General features: G+C 44.3%; 1 protein-coding gene across 1 annotated transcript in view; it reads left to right on the top strand.

The window, feature by feature from the left end:
* Positions 1-15,059, top strand: part of SYNPO2 (synaptopodin 2) — a 196,690-nt gene that overhangs the window by 11,758 nt on the left and 169,873 nt on the right.

Genomic DNA, 15,059 nt, shown 5'->3' with positions numbered 1-15,059 from the left:
CTTATGATCTGAGAGCATTGCCTAGAGCGCTAAGAGGGCAAGTGACTTACCCAGGGTAATATAGCCAGGACATGCCACAGGTGGGTCTGGAGCCTGGCTATGCTATCATACACATCTCTCTTTGCATGTAAGTAAACACAGAATATTTTTTGTTAATTTCTATGCAGCTTAGAAATACAATTAGCATTCCACATAACAAAAATGCATTTTAAGGAAACTTTCATGAAAAAGCCTCATAGAAGTAGACTGGATAGGTGATTTCATTGGCCTAAGGACTCCCATTGCAAATTCAGTATCTGCTACAGAAACTTATTCCTTCGTGATATGGGAATGTCAAATAACTTGTCCAGGGTCACACAACCAGTATCAAGGCAGGGCTTCAACCTCCGTTTTCCTGACCCTCAGACTTGCTATCTTTCTGCCATGCCGCAATATCTCTGTAACGCAAAATACAGATAAAATTATGGAGTTAGGCACTTTCCTTTGAGCAAGGAGATATTCAAGGTCCAAATGCTGTTTGCTTCTGGCCCAGGAAGCCTTTGTCTTGGATCTTTCTCTTCTTCATCCCTTGCAGCCTGAAACCGTTCCCCCCAAGAAAATATCAAGGGAAACCTTGTCTAGAATGCCCCCCCCAACCTCCATTCTAATGAAGGGCAATAGCAACCACTGACCGATGCTAGCCTTCCAGAACTGGCTTTATGTCTTCCTTGCTGAAAAGGCCAATATCTTGGTTCTGATCATTCTGCTTTGGGGTCAAGTTAACTCAAACTGCCCCAGTCTGCTTCATAACCACTTTGTTCATAGGAGTCCCAGCTGGGGAAACTCAAGTTTTCCCAGGTATGCCAGCATACTAGCCCACAATAAGGCCGGGGGAGAAGGACCTGCCATCCTCACCAATTGCCACTGACTAGGCAGATAAGCCAACCAGCCTAATAGAAGGCACCCTATAGGAAAAACAGGAGCTGGTATGCTACCACCAGCAGCTGCCTCCTTTTGGGCCCCAACAGTATTAGGCCAGGAGTTTGGACCCAGGCCCTTGGTAGAGCTTTCCTCCAGACTCCATCCCCTCACACACGTTGCTTCCAGCCCAGCCTTTGTGGCCAGCATCCAGAGAATCAGACCTTATAGATGGGTGTCCTGACAACTGCCCTTATAGGATCTTCCTTCCCTACCTCCTCAGCAGTCACAGCTACTAGAGTCCCAGAAAGAAAGTTCTTACCACTGAAATCCTTGGTATTGTCAAATGATTCTACACTAGATAGGGAGATGGTTTTAGCAATCCAAATAATAATAAAAAAAATAAAAATAGAGACTCCCATCTGCTTTGCTCCACCAGGTTCCCTCAGCTAGAGTGGGAGACCCCTGGGAGCAAGGAACCCGCTTTCCTGCTTGTATCCTTAGCTCTTAGCACAGGTATGTGCCCCTAGTAAGTAACTTAACACTATGGATTAATTCATGCATTCCTTATATCTCTACGCGTGCAGTCCTGCAATTCCCTCCCAGCCCACTCCCATGGGAATTCTTGGAAGGGAGAGATTCTTTTGCAGGTTTATTCCTAGTGCCTGCACAGTGTAGACATTTAATACTTACTGAATTGGGTTTTTCTCTATCCAGCTTCTTACTATGCTCATCATTTCTGGGTGGAGGGGGTGGGGAGACAAGGTCATATATCATAAAGCTTGGGAGCCAGAAGCGTCATTAGAAATAATCTCATCTAACTCCTTCATTTTATAGATGAAGAAACTGAGTCCTAGAAATGAGAAGTGATCTACTCATTGTCACTTATGTGGTCACTGGCAGCCCTGGGGCATTCTCTTCTCACTCCCCCATAGCGCCAATGCAACTCTCTTTTTTTGGAAGAATTTGGAGTTCTGCACCAGAGGCAAGGGCTAAGGCTGTGTGTGATTCAAGTGTTTCCTCACTTTCCCAATGGGAAGTCTATCAAGTCTAAAGTCAATCTAACGTAGAAAATGTTACATGTTAGGGCTTTGCCTTTCCAAATAGTGGTAATTGCCTTTCATCACTGATGACTCAGCTATGATGAAGCCCAACATCTGGAAAATGCCTAAGCCTGGGGATTGGACAGTGCTAGAGAAACCATATCCAAATCTCCCTCCCCCCAGTCAAAGGAAAAACATAACATGGCCCGTTAGATCCTACTTCACATGAGTGATGGAACACCTTTGGGTCTCTCTCTTCCTTGAGAGAGTGGAATTTAGAGCTTTGTCCTGCCTTGAACCTTATGGGTTCCTGTCGCGGAGAAAGTTGGTGACCAAGAAGACTTCAAGAACTCACCCTAAGTGAGGCAGTTTAGACCAGTGAGGCGGAGAGGCAGACATGGTGGGTGGGCACCATCCCAATTCTCCCCTGCCCAGAAATGACTTTAGAGATGGGGCCTCTTAATGCTAGAAGATGAGGCGACCCCAGCAGGGAGGCCAAGATGAGCAGAGTCGGGGTCACTCTTTCCTCTCCTGACTTCTGGCCATTGAAGTCACTCCTCTTTGTCTCTTGCTCCTTCTTCCACAATCTTTCAGTGACTTCTCATTTATGTACCAGCTTCCCCATTCTTAGCATCAGAGTGCCCTAGCTCTGGAGCTAGGGGGGCCCCAGAGGCAAGGTGGTCCAGGTCCCTCATTTTAGAGATGAGGAAACTGAGGCCCAAGGAGGAGAAGTGACTGTATGAGGGCACAGGATTATGATAACTAGAAGGATGCCAGATGCTCTCTGGGCCATTCTTTGTACACCCAAGATGGTGAAAAGACTTGCCCAAGGTCATAAGCATAAGTGATAGGGTTTAACCCCAGGTTCTCTGACTGCAGAGTTAGAACACTTTTCTGTGAACCTCTTCCTGCAGCTCCCTTGAATGCTGACATCACAATTTTGATAATACTTTGACTTTCTCAAAGTTCTTTTCTTATAATGACCTTGAGAGGTATGAAGTATCATTAACCCCTATTTCAGAGATTTGATTCAATTCAACAAGGTGCCTTTCATTGTTCCAGGCCCTAGGGATACAATGGCAAAATGGACTTATTTCCTGGCCTCAAGGAACTTCTATTACATGGGCACAAGTAAGAAAATGCACTTAAGTACATATGAAGCAATTTCAAGGATGAGAAAATATGAGTAATGGGTCAGGGAGAGTAATAAAGAAAGGAATCTCATAGGAGGTGGTACCCGAGTCACTCTGAAGGGATCAGGGTTTCTGGGTGGTGATGGTGAGGTGAGTGTGTTCTGGACATGGGAATGGGGAGTGAAGGAGCAGCACATATAAAATCCTGAAGTGGGAAATTGAATATGATGTAGAGATCAGCTTGTAGCCATTTTGGCTGGATCAGAGTGCATAGAGGGCAGCAATATGGAATCGGAATCCAGCTAATTGCATGGCAAGCCTGGTTCATTCATGTCTTGGGCAAATATTGCTCACAAGTAATAGATTGGCTCCATATCCAGGAGGGTGAAAGTGGGCAGGATTGCCTTTGAGAAATTCCACTAGGCTTGGAAGATTCTTACCCTTCTCCCCAGACATCTTTTTCACACCAGTGTTGTTCTAATGGTGCTCTATGCCTGGCAAAACATGTCCGTGAAGAAGTCAAGTCAGGGGCTGTCCGAAGGTCAATGGAAAGGCATGTAGCAGGAATAAAGAACATGTAGCAGATTCCCAGTGAAGAAGAATCCTGGGGCAGAGGGGCCAGGAAATGGACAGGACATTTTATCTCTTTGGGTCTCATTTTCCTCCTCTGCAGAAGGAAGGGGCCAGACCAAGTGAGCTCAAATTGAAATTTAGACACAATGACTTTGGCAGAGCCGCCTCTAGCTGGGTGACCTTGGGAAGGAATGTCACCTCTTTGCACCTGATTTGACAGACATAAAAGGAGGGGGTGGCCTACGTGATGTCTCAAGTCCTTTCCAAATGTTTTCCCCAATTTTGAAAAAATAAAATTTCTTTCATGAACTTAATGAACATCAACAATTAGGACCGGTTCAATATACAAAGAAAAAAAAATGGGGCTTGGATAAGAATCCGTGAATTTCTGTTACACACGACTTATCTTTCTCTCCCCATCCCCTGTCCCTGTCTAAATGCAGTTGGTTATTTGGGGAGGAGTGTATAATTCAAATTTAACACGATAATTCCAACGTGCCCTGCTTATCTGTTCTCTACAAACCCTCTTCTTTTCATCTTAAGAAATGATTCATTGGCCCTCTTTTCTTTCTTTTCTTCCTTTTTTTTCAGTATCACTATTACTATTTTTCACTCTTTTCCCTGCCCCCCCTCAAAAAAAAGAAAAAGAAAAGCTCTCCCTTGAAATAATTAAGTCACTCAAGCTGAGCAAAGGCACACATTGACTGTGTCTAAACATGTCTGTCTCATCCTGGAACTGTAGATCGTTGCTCCCCTGCCAAGGGTTGGGAAACATATTTGTTCATCTTTTTTTCTAGAGGTCCCTTGGAAATTTAAGTCTATGACCCTAGGGCTTAGAAAGCCTAGGTTTGCCATTTAGTAACTGCTACCTTGGCCAAGCATTCACCCATCCATTTCTCCATTGGGAAGTAGAGTTAGTATCTACTCTCTCTCTCTCTCTCTCTCTCTCTCTATATATATATATATATATATATATATATATATATATATATATATACACACACACTATATCTACATTCGTATGGTGGTGGTGGAGGCAGTGTATGTTTGTGTACAGAGAGGTCAATAGGGTGTAGTGGAAGGGCCCTGGATTTGGAGTCAGTACAGAATTGGGTTCGAATCCTCCCTCAACACTTAAAAGTTGTGTTGCTGTATCTCTTCATTTGGGACTATAAGAAGGTAATGATCCTATAAAGCTCAGCCATCCTCATTTAACAGAGAAGTAAGTTTGGGCCCACATGAGAGAGTTGGACTCTTTCTGCTCCTAAATCTATGATTGTGTGGTCCACCCTGCAGAGCTCTATCGAGGTCAGGATGAGCCCTTGTGTGTAAGGCACAATATGAACAGGGGTGCTTTTACAAAATCCTTTAGAAAGACTGGGAAATTCCAGAAGAGAGGAGGTGGTAGAAAGACTGTGGTGCCCAAGAAAGGCCTCAGCTTAGGCTGACATGGAGTGGAGAAGAGAGCCCTTCCTGCTGAGGAGGAGAAGGAGGATTCCCCACATTCTGGGGAAGCTGCTGCTGACTTTTCTTGCCCCCACTTATCATTTCTGTAAAGTGTTTTAAAGACAACATTTGGTCACACGAATAGGCCCTTACCCTGGGTGGATGTCCCATTAGACTGTGAGCTCATCGAGGGCAGGGACTATCTTTTGCCTTTCTTTGTAGCCCCAGTTCTTAGCGGGTCACCTGGCCCATAGTAGAGCACAATAAATATCTGTTGACTAACATCCTAAATGAAGGTGTCAGGCCCTAGAGAGTCATGTACCCACAAAGTGAGCCCTTTCCTATTCCAGGTTCATCAAAGCTTGGATTGAACAATGCTTGCCACTTTGGGATTTTGTTCTGAAATTCTGTGTTTTGGCATGAGAAACCACAGGAAAAAGGTGAGGCAAGATTTGGTGGGAAGGGCCATTAGCCATTACTGAGTCCTGCCTCCTCTTTTAAAGGGGGAGAAATTGAAGCAAATAGAGGCAAAGGGACTTGCCCAGGGTCACAGTGCTAGTAAGTGCCTGGGGCAGGATTCAAATCCAGATCTTCCTGGCTCTATATCCCTGATTCAACCTGTAATTTGACACTGCCACTCAGTTCTTCAAGAGAGTGTCATAAGCACTTCTGACTTCCCTTACTGTATCCCATCTGGAGAAGCAAAGCAGAAGGGGCCTTAAACTGCCTTCTAAAGATAGATTAAGTAATGGTTAGGGTCGGAGGAAGACCTCGGGAGGGACCTCAGACCTTGGGATACAAGACCCTGTGAGAAACTCTGAGATGGTTTCTCATGGGAGAGACGGAGGAAGAAGCCAGAATATAAGTTGCCCATGCACAACATCAATTAAGCCCTGAAAAGGCAATAGCCAGAAGGGGAGAGGGCTGGGGAGCAGCTTGGCTGGGGTGTGGTCATAGGTGGATGGAAGTGCTTCCCGTCTGAATGAACTGGTCTCGTTGGAGAAATGGCTGCCATCGTCCTTCAGTCATTCCAACCCTTCTACTCCCAAGATTCTGAATGCTGCGGGAAGGAATCACACCCCTCTGCTGATCAGGTCCACTCCAAATTTATCTTTTGTAGTCTGAACTTAGTCTTTACTGCTATAAGGCAATCATTTTATTCTTCCCTGATTGATTCTTTATTATGCTCCAAATCTCTTTCCTTCAGCCCCCACTCTGTCATTTAGCAAATGACCTCACCTCTGACTCCCTGAGGAAACTGAGGACATTTGTGGTGTGCTCCTCATATCCTGCTGTTCCACTGGACCCTGAAACGTCTCTGTATTGTCCCATCCTCTTCTCTCTTACTCGTGCCTTAAGAAAGTGAGAAAGAGGTGGCTCTTCTCCTTGCCAAGGCTGTGTCTTGTGCCTTTTACCTAATTCCTATGTGTCTGTCTGTCTGTTGCTTTCTCTCCTTTCACAGCATGCATTTCTAGAGTCTATGTTCTGACTCTGATGCTCATATTGTCAGAGTAGGACCAGTGAACTTAAAAAGGTAATGATGGCATTTTAGTGTCATTTATTTCCTTTGTGATCCTAAATATTTTATTTGATGCATTTAAGAACATGATTCCTAGAGGAAGGATCCATTGGTCTCTCCAGACTGCCATGGGGCCCCCTAACATACAAAAGCCTAAGAATTCTCCGAGGAGTGGAAAGAGAAATGGATTCAGAATCAAAGGACATGGTCTCAAATCCCATGTCGATCATTTTCTAACTGTTTGACCTGGAGAATTTCATCTATCTCAGTATCTCAGTATCTCAGTATCTCCATCAGGAGCAGGAGCGGGTTGGAACATCCACTAAGCCTAGAATACAATGTGTGACCTCAGCTTTCTCATCTCCAAAATGGGAATAGCTATGGCCATAGGACCCACTATAGCGATCATTCACAGTCCTTCTAGACCAAGGGATTCTTTACCTTTCTTTGGTCACGGACCTCATAGGTGAAGCCTATGGACCCCTCCTCCAAATTATGGCTTTTATGCATAAATTAAAATACACAGGATTGAAAAGAAAACTGACCATGGTGAAAAGATAGTCCTCACCCTCAAGGAACCTACATGGTAAGGAAGGAAGAGAACTCAGAAAAATCAGTTGAAAAGGAGGCAAGACTGCCCCCCCCCCAGTTTTATTTTAGACGCAAACACCAGAACACAAAGAGAATAGAAAAAAGAAACAAAGGGAACAGTGTTTTTTTGTTTTGTTTTGTTTTTTTGGAGGGGAGAGGGCAGGGCAATTGGGTTTAAGTGACTTGCCCAAGGTCACACAGCTAGTGTGTGTCAAGCGTCTGAGGTCGGATTTGAACTCAGGTCCTCCCAACTCCAGGGGAGGTGCTCTATTCACTGTGCCACCTAGCTGCCCCAAAGAGTGGTTTTTAAGGAAGTCAGGCACAGGATCTAAAGAAGAATGAAGGCAGGTGGCAACCTCAGACCCAGCCCCTCCATAAAATAAAGGTCCCTGGAAGAATTCACCAGTGGAAGAAGACAGGTCGACCTGGGGAGGGATATCATGATCGTCCTTGTCTTTGTCTGCATGTTATTTCTGCCTCTTGGAATCCTTATGTCCCTTCCAGGCTCAGCTCGGGGCTGCCTCCTTGGGCAAATCTTTGCCTTCACTTCAGTTACCAGGCTTCATTTCCTCCCCTAACTACTGTGCTTACTTGTTCATTTTAATTTTGTATTCCCCTTACTAGACTGTAAGCTCCCTGAGGCTTGGAGCTCTTTTGAGGTTGATTTTTTCTATTTCTAGTGCCTAACCAGTGCCTCCCACTTAAGTAATGCTTGTTCAATGTAGTTCAGTCTGTGACTAAAAAAAAATGCCACATCAACCTCAAGGATATTTACAGTATAGTTGAAGTTCTCCCTGAGAGAGGGAAAAGGATGTACTGCTTAAGACCACTTGGATAGGGGGTTTCTCTTCTACACCAAGTAGAGAAATAGTTGCTGGACAGCACCTTCACTTACTGCCTCTGTGTTCAATGGGTGATACTGGGAGCTTACCCACTTGGTTCCCACCTGTTTCATTTCTCCCTTGGCTCAGAGGGCCATCTGTCAGTAAGTACCTTGAATTGTAAGAAACAATAAGAATTATTTTTTAAAATAGATTCGAAACAAGAGTCTATAATAAAATAGTTCCATTGGATTTACTTGTGGACCCAAAGGTTTTCCTTAGTTCTCAGTTAAAGAAATCATTTTAATGACAGGTTGTTGGAATGTTGGGTGATCCCAAACATGCATACCACAAATATTTCTGAAGTCATAGGGCCTTAGTATCTTCATCAATATAAACCTGGGAGGGATCCCAGAAGCTGTCTAGTTTTATCTCCTCATTTTGCAGATGAGGAAACTGAGTCTGTTCTCTGCATGTGATTCCTGTGTTGGCATGGTGGAAAGAGTCCTGAATTTAGAGGCATATGATATGGATTCAAATCTCACCTCTATTATTTTATGTCTGTGTGACCTGGGGCTAGATGCTTCACCTCTCTGGGCCTCAGTTTCTGTTCTCTAACAAGAAGAGGTTGGTGAACTTTTCAAAGTTCCTCCTAGCTCTAAACCTATGATGATTAGCTAACCTCAAATGCTTTGTGAGTTTGCTCTTTGCAGGTATGGTTTTCCCATACCTGTTCACCTGAAATCTGTGACTCCATTTTTGTTGAGGGCCATGCTGGTCTCCTGTTTCCTTTGCTGAAGGCTGCCGAAGGCACAAAGTGTGGGGGATCCCTCTCCCTTTGTCTGCTTCCCAGCTGATAGGGCATCTCAGTACTGAGCCCTTCCTCCAGACCGTATTTTCCTTTCCTTGGGGTAAGACATGTGGCAAAAAGTAAAGATGTCCAAGCTGTCCATTGTCTCTGTTCTGTCACATGTTCTTTCTTCCTTGAACTTGCTTTTGACCTCGGTTTTGGATTGTGTGTAACTCAGATCCAAAAGGCAAGCCTTGTATGAGGCATTTCCATTGTTGCAGTTTCCAATTCCTGAACCATCCCTGGCCCAAGGCTAATCTGTGAACTCAGTGTGTGGGTGACCTTTCCAGCTTTTATCCTTACCAAGACAGACAGTTTTGAAAGCTGTCCGGCTCAAGCACCAAGCAAAGATACACTTCAGGGGCTTGTTGTGGTTAGTTTGACCCGAGGACATCTGTGGACATTTCCAAGATGGTTTCAAAGCTGAGCAGATCTCACAGGAGATAATCCTTTCTGCATAGTGATGAGGGTAGTTGCCAATGAGCAAAACAATTAATTTCCTGTGATGTGCAGCCAACTCTTAAGGATTCCCAGATTGATTATATTCCCATTCCTGTTCCTTGCTTCGAAGTCCAGTTCAAATCCTATCTCCTCCCTGATACATTCCCCAACTACAGTAGCCTATAATGACTTCTCTGGCCTCGGAACCTCTAGACCACTCATCTGCCATTTAAATCATACACTACTCTGTATTATTACTTAACTTCTCCTATTAAAACACAGGCTCATATAATTTAGATTTCAACCAGTTCATTTTACAGAAGATGGAAAGGTACTCCTTAAGAGTGCCAAAGAAGGCGAATGGCTTGTTCTAGGTTGTAATGATCATGGCCCTTCCATTAGAGTTGCCAGAAGAAAGATATGACTATTACTTTCAAATTACTCAGTGTTTGAGCTCCTACTGATTCCAATAAAAGGGTCTGATGAGGCAAGCTGAACCTTAGACCAAGTGGAGTTGCAAAGCCCATCTTCAGACTCATGTGCCCATCTTGTCTCTAATGAGAATAGGATCCTTAATCCTGGGGACCAGAACGATCATCAGGACCAACCTCTTGATCATACTGTCAGTGACTAATTGCTGGTCCAAGTCTCCTTCTTCCAGAGGATGGTTCTCCAAATATTTGTCAATGATCGTCATGTTTCATCTTAGTCTTCCTGGGGACAAGGATGAGATCTTCCACTCTCTAAATTTCCTAGAATTAGGCTCACCATAGCTATTCCATTCATATTTGATGAATCAATTTCTCACCGTTCTCTCACCTTTTAGACATTTCAATACTTCTTAGATGTATATAATCATGGATCTGGAGATAGGAGAAAACTTAGAAGCTACCTACTCCTGTCCCTTCATTTTACCAGAGAGGAAACTGAGACTTAGAGAGATTAGGTGATTTATCTAATGTCACAAAATCTTGCCACTATCATTAGAGAGTTATCAGTCAGTCATTCAAAAGACATTTATTAAGCACCAAGATACAAAGAAAGGAAAAAAACAAGTCCTGTCCTCAAGCAAGAGAAGAGAACATGGAAGACATTACTTATGTAAGTTATATGTAGACAAAATGGTAATCTCATATGTCACTTTTGTTAATTGTAGTGACTCTTGCTGGGGATAAGAAGTTGAAACTTTGAGCAAATTAATGTCTTTGGATTATTTGTGGATTATAATTTTCTGTTTTAGACTTCTTTGGGTAGCTAGGTGTCACAGTGGATAGAGTAACAAGCCTGGATTCAGGAAGACTCCTCTTCTGAGTTAAAATCTAGCCTCAGACACTTACTAGCTATGTGATGCTGGGCAAGTCACTTGACCTTGCTTGCCTCAGTTTCCTTATTTGTAAAATAAGCTGGAGAAAGAAATGGCAAACTACTCCAGTATTTTTGCCAAGAAAATATCAAATGAAGTCACAAAAAATTGGACATGACTGAACTGAGACTTGATTTATTTGCTGCAGATAACCCACTCAGCGGTTACTAATTGGGGATCTACTTTGCTCAGGACACCATGGGCTACATAAAGATAACAAAGACTTGGCCCTGGCCCTTAGGTGCTTGTAATCCAGTAGGATACATAAGACAGTGGGATGAATAACTTGGATATGAGATAAACTGTACTAACTGCCATGAGAGGTTTGCACAAAGTGCTTGGGGGGAGAAGGGGTCAGAGGAAGGAGACATTACTTCCAGCTGAGGGTATCAGAGAGGATTTTGTGGAGAAGGTGGCACCCTGGATTTTGAAGGAATGGTAGAGTCTTACATTTGAAACCTGATGCCATTCATTGCTTTCTCTAGCGTTGCTGAAGTGCTTAAAGCAAAGTAGCTTGTGTTACTGGAATAAACATGGTCTATGTTGAGAGGTATGAGTGAACCTTCTTGGTTGTTCTCGGAGCCAGATCAGGAACATGAGGCTTCTTGACGTTCTCCTAAAGGTCAGATGTAGGTCAGAGACAATGATCTTTGCAGCATTTTTTCTTCTTCTTTTGTGCTTGTGTTGAGGCTGATTCTGTTTAGGCAGCTCCAGTGTAAACACTGGGAGTCCCTGGGATTTTCCATTGGATCCTCTTCTTTGCCAAGGTTTTCTCCATTTCATCTTCTCACCCACTTTTGTAGACCCACACGCCATGAACCAGTTGCCCTTGTCCTGTTCCTGCATTCAAAGACTAGGCATTTTTCTCTCTGTTTTTAAGAGAAAGTCCCTGGGAAGGGGGGCTATGATAGCCCCAGATGGCGGTTCTTTAGGCATTTATGAAGAACCTACTATGTACAAAGCACTTTGGATCTAGAGATGGACACAAATACCCCTGGTGCTGAATTGAATGCGATGCACCAAAGAGACATCCAAGCGGAGTGTTTCAAGAGAGTAATTTGGAAGCTGCCTTTAGCATTGGTCAAAGGTCTAGGTCATTTCTGAATTGACTTGCCACAGAGAAAAGAAATACTATTCCAGGAAATCACTAGTGTGATGAAGGAGAATCAGCAAGCTCACAATCTGGAGGACCCGGGGCCATTTTCTCCCTCTGACTTCCCAAACACTCTTCTGGCTCCTCACATACCTTTTCTTCTTTTTGCCTCGACTCATTTTGAAGAGCATTTCCTTATTCCCAGAGAACTGGAGAGCAGTGAGACTGCTGGAAACGTTCACTGTCTCTTTGCAAAGAGAGTTCAGCCTGCAGTTTGCAAATACATAGCACTTATTTGGCCATTATTTGGCCCTGGCAGAAAGCCCAAGACTGGTCGCCTCACTCAGTTCCCCGCTGAATGGTTCTGTGATGTTCTGCTCATGATCCTCTCTTGTCTTTGGTGGAACACCTGGGACAAGTTGACATGGCAAAGTCAGCTAAGAGATTCCCCTTCCGTGTCACGCTGCTAGCCTCAATGGGGATCCAGAACACAGCTCTATTTCTCTCCGGCATTCTTCCTTCTCTTCTCTTGAAACAAGGCTAGTTTGCTGAACTGTTTGTAACTGTCAATTAGGAGCCTCCTGTCAAAGGCCCAGCAGTCACATCTGTGCTCAACAAAGACCAGTCTGGCAGCAGCATGCAGGACAGATTGGCCCAGGGAGGGAGGAGAGTCCAGAACACCTGTTAGCGGCTTTTGTCAGTGATCCTCAGGGCCTGTCTTAGGGTGCTGGCAGTAGGAATGGAGAGTGGGGGATGTAACTGTGGAGATGAGTTATTAGCTTGGGGAATGAATTGGAAATGAAGGGAGAGGGAGAAAGAAGAGCCAAAGTTAATTCCAAGGTCATAAACATGGGAGTCTGGGTGAATGGTGGGGCCACAGACAGACATAGAAACATCAGAAAGAGAAATCGTTTTATAGTTTGTTTTTTCAAAGGTAAACTCAGTCTGGGGCCCTTTAAGTTTAAAGTGCCTGGCAGGACCTTTTGGGGAAGGTGACCTAGAGGTAATTGGAAGAAGTGCATGCCCATTAGTCAGAACTCATGCAATACAAGCTTCATTAGGTCACATAATCACAAAGTGAAAAGTAAGGAACTTTACAGATCAAAATATAAGCCCTTTGAAATTCATGGCATATTTAACTTCCCAGTTCCCCCATCCGTAAAATGAAGGGGTTGGACTGATTGGCTTCTGAGCTCATTCCCAGATCTAGGACTTTAATGTTATGATCCTAAGAGGGCTCAGGATTAGAGACACAGCTTTGTAAAGTACAGGACTTGATCTCTAAGACTCCTTCCAGTTCTGAATCCAGGATCCTAATCTCCATCTGGCAGGAGTTCTGAACCTCTTTTGTAGTGTGGACCACCTTGGAAGTCCACTGAGACCTATGGATCCCTTGTCAAAGTAATATTTTTAAATAATTGAAGAATATGTTACATTTCAAAATGAGATTTGTGAAAATTAAAATGTAATTTTTTTTCTTCCTTCCAAATTCATGGACCCCCTGAAATCTCTGCAGATCCTAGGTTAAGAAGCACTGCTCTAGGGACATAGACTAGACCTGGGATTTCATTGGTAGAGGCAATGCCTGGGTGAAGAAACGTCTACTCTCGAGGCAGGCTGTCATTTCTCTTCGATTTATAGTGTTAGTGCAGTGAGATCAGTGACTACCCCAAGGCACACAGCCATTATATGTTAAAGGCAGAACTCAAACTCAGGATTGCATGGCTCTGACGCCCACTCTTTATCCACCATGCCTCTCTAAATCTCCCTTTAAAAGGTCATGTTCCTTGGAACGTGACACTTAGAGATGACTGATAGACTTGTCAGTCCCACGCTTGAGTTAGCCTTTTTTATAGAAAGCAGCCACAAAGGAATGCAGAAATGAGAGTCCCAGAGAGGAGAGGTGCTTCCCAGGTGGTCTTCTGGCCTCAGCTTGAACATTTGCCAAGGCTGCCTTCACCACCTAAGACAGAAAGCCCCCTGATCACTACAGAGCTCTTCCTTAAGATGAGGCCCACTCTGCCTCCAGTGACCTCACCTCATGAATTTGAGTCCTGCCCCTTGGAGCAGCCCAGGATGAGCCTTCCTTCTTCACACGAAGGCACTCCAAATGTCTCCTCTTGTCCACCTTTCTGAGGCTCGATTCCTAGCTCCTTCACCTGCTCCCTCATGTAACAAAACGTCTGCAGAGTTCCCTCTCTCTTCATGTGATTCTCTAAAGAGCTCTGGGCCTCAGGGAGCTGACGTTCTGCTAAGGGGGATACAAAATAAAAATAAACAAGTAAGCACAGTAGTTTGGGAAGGAAGTGAAGCCTAATAACTGAAGCAAAGGCAAAGATTTGCCGTAGGAGGCAGCTCCTGAGCAGAGCCTGGAAGGGACATAAGGATTCCAAGAGGTAGAACTAGTGACAGAGATGATGATGATGATGAAGAAGACAATGATGACGAAGATGTCGATGATGATGATATCCCTCCCTGGGTTCTACCCCCCTTTCTCCACTGGTGAATTCTTCCAGGAACCTCCATTATAAAGTAGAGGGTAGAGCTTGGCCCACCTAAGCCATGGGCAATTCAGCAACAGAGTCATCATTTAACCTAGCTCTTTAAACCCTCCAAGTGCACTGTTCACTGGACAACCCTGTCTCAAAACTAAAAAAGTGGACCCTGGTTTGGGGGCTGGGAGTCCCCAGCGTCTTCATGCAGTATCAAGTTTTCATAGCTTTAAACCACAAAAAGACTTTGGGGACCTGTTTTTAATTTTTGGAAAGTGCAGTTCCAGTTTTACTGTTCAAAGAAGGGAAGCTGGGACTTTTCTTGAGCAAATACACCTGCTAAACACATGTGCACATGCACACACACAGATATATACATATACACAGCCATCACCTAATTCCCAGCTTTGGCCTCTAGGTAGCAAATATAATGTCATCCCAGCTTGATGGAAGAAGTATGCATAACCAGATAAGCCTCCATTGGCAGAGCTGGTATAAAAGATAGACGGGTAGATAGCTATATAGATGATAGGAGATGGGGGGGGGAGAGAGAGAGAGAGACAGAGAGAGAGACAGAGAGAGAGAGAGAGAGAGAGAGAGAGAGAGAGAGAGAGAGAGAGAGAGAGAGAGAGAGAGAGAGAGAGAGCGAGAGAGAGAGAGAGAGAGAGAGAGAGAGAGAGAGAGAGAGAGAGAGAGAGAGAGAGAGAGAGAGAGAGAGAGAGACAGAGAGAGAGAGAGAGAGAGAGACAGAGAGACAGAGAGACAGAGAGAGAGAGAGAGACAGAGAGAGAGAGAGA

The sequence above is a fragment of the Petaurus breviceps genome, unplaced genomic scaffold, assembly GCF_028583685.1.
Source record: "Petaurus breviceps papuanus isolate PSGF00001 unplaced genomic scaffold, PetGlider_PUasm1.0 689, whole genome shotgun sequence".
Lineage (NCBI taxonomy): Eukaryota > Metazoa > Chordata > Mammalia > Diprotodontia > Petauridae > Petaurus > Petaurus breviceps.
The sequence above is the reverse complement of the archived record's forward strand: the minus strand, read 5'-3'. Positions and strand labels throughout refer to the sequence as shown.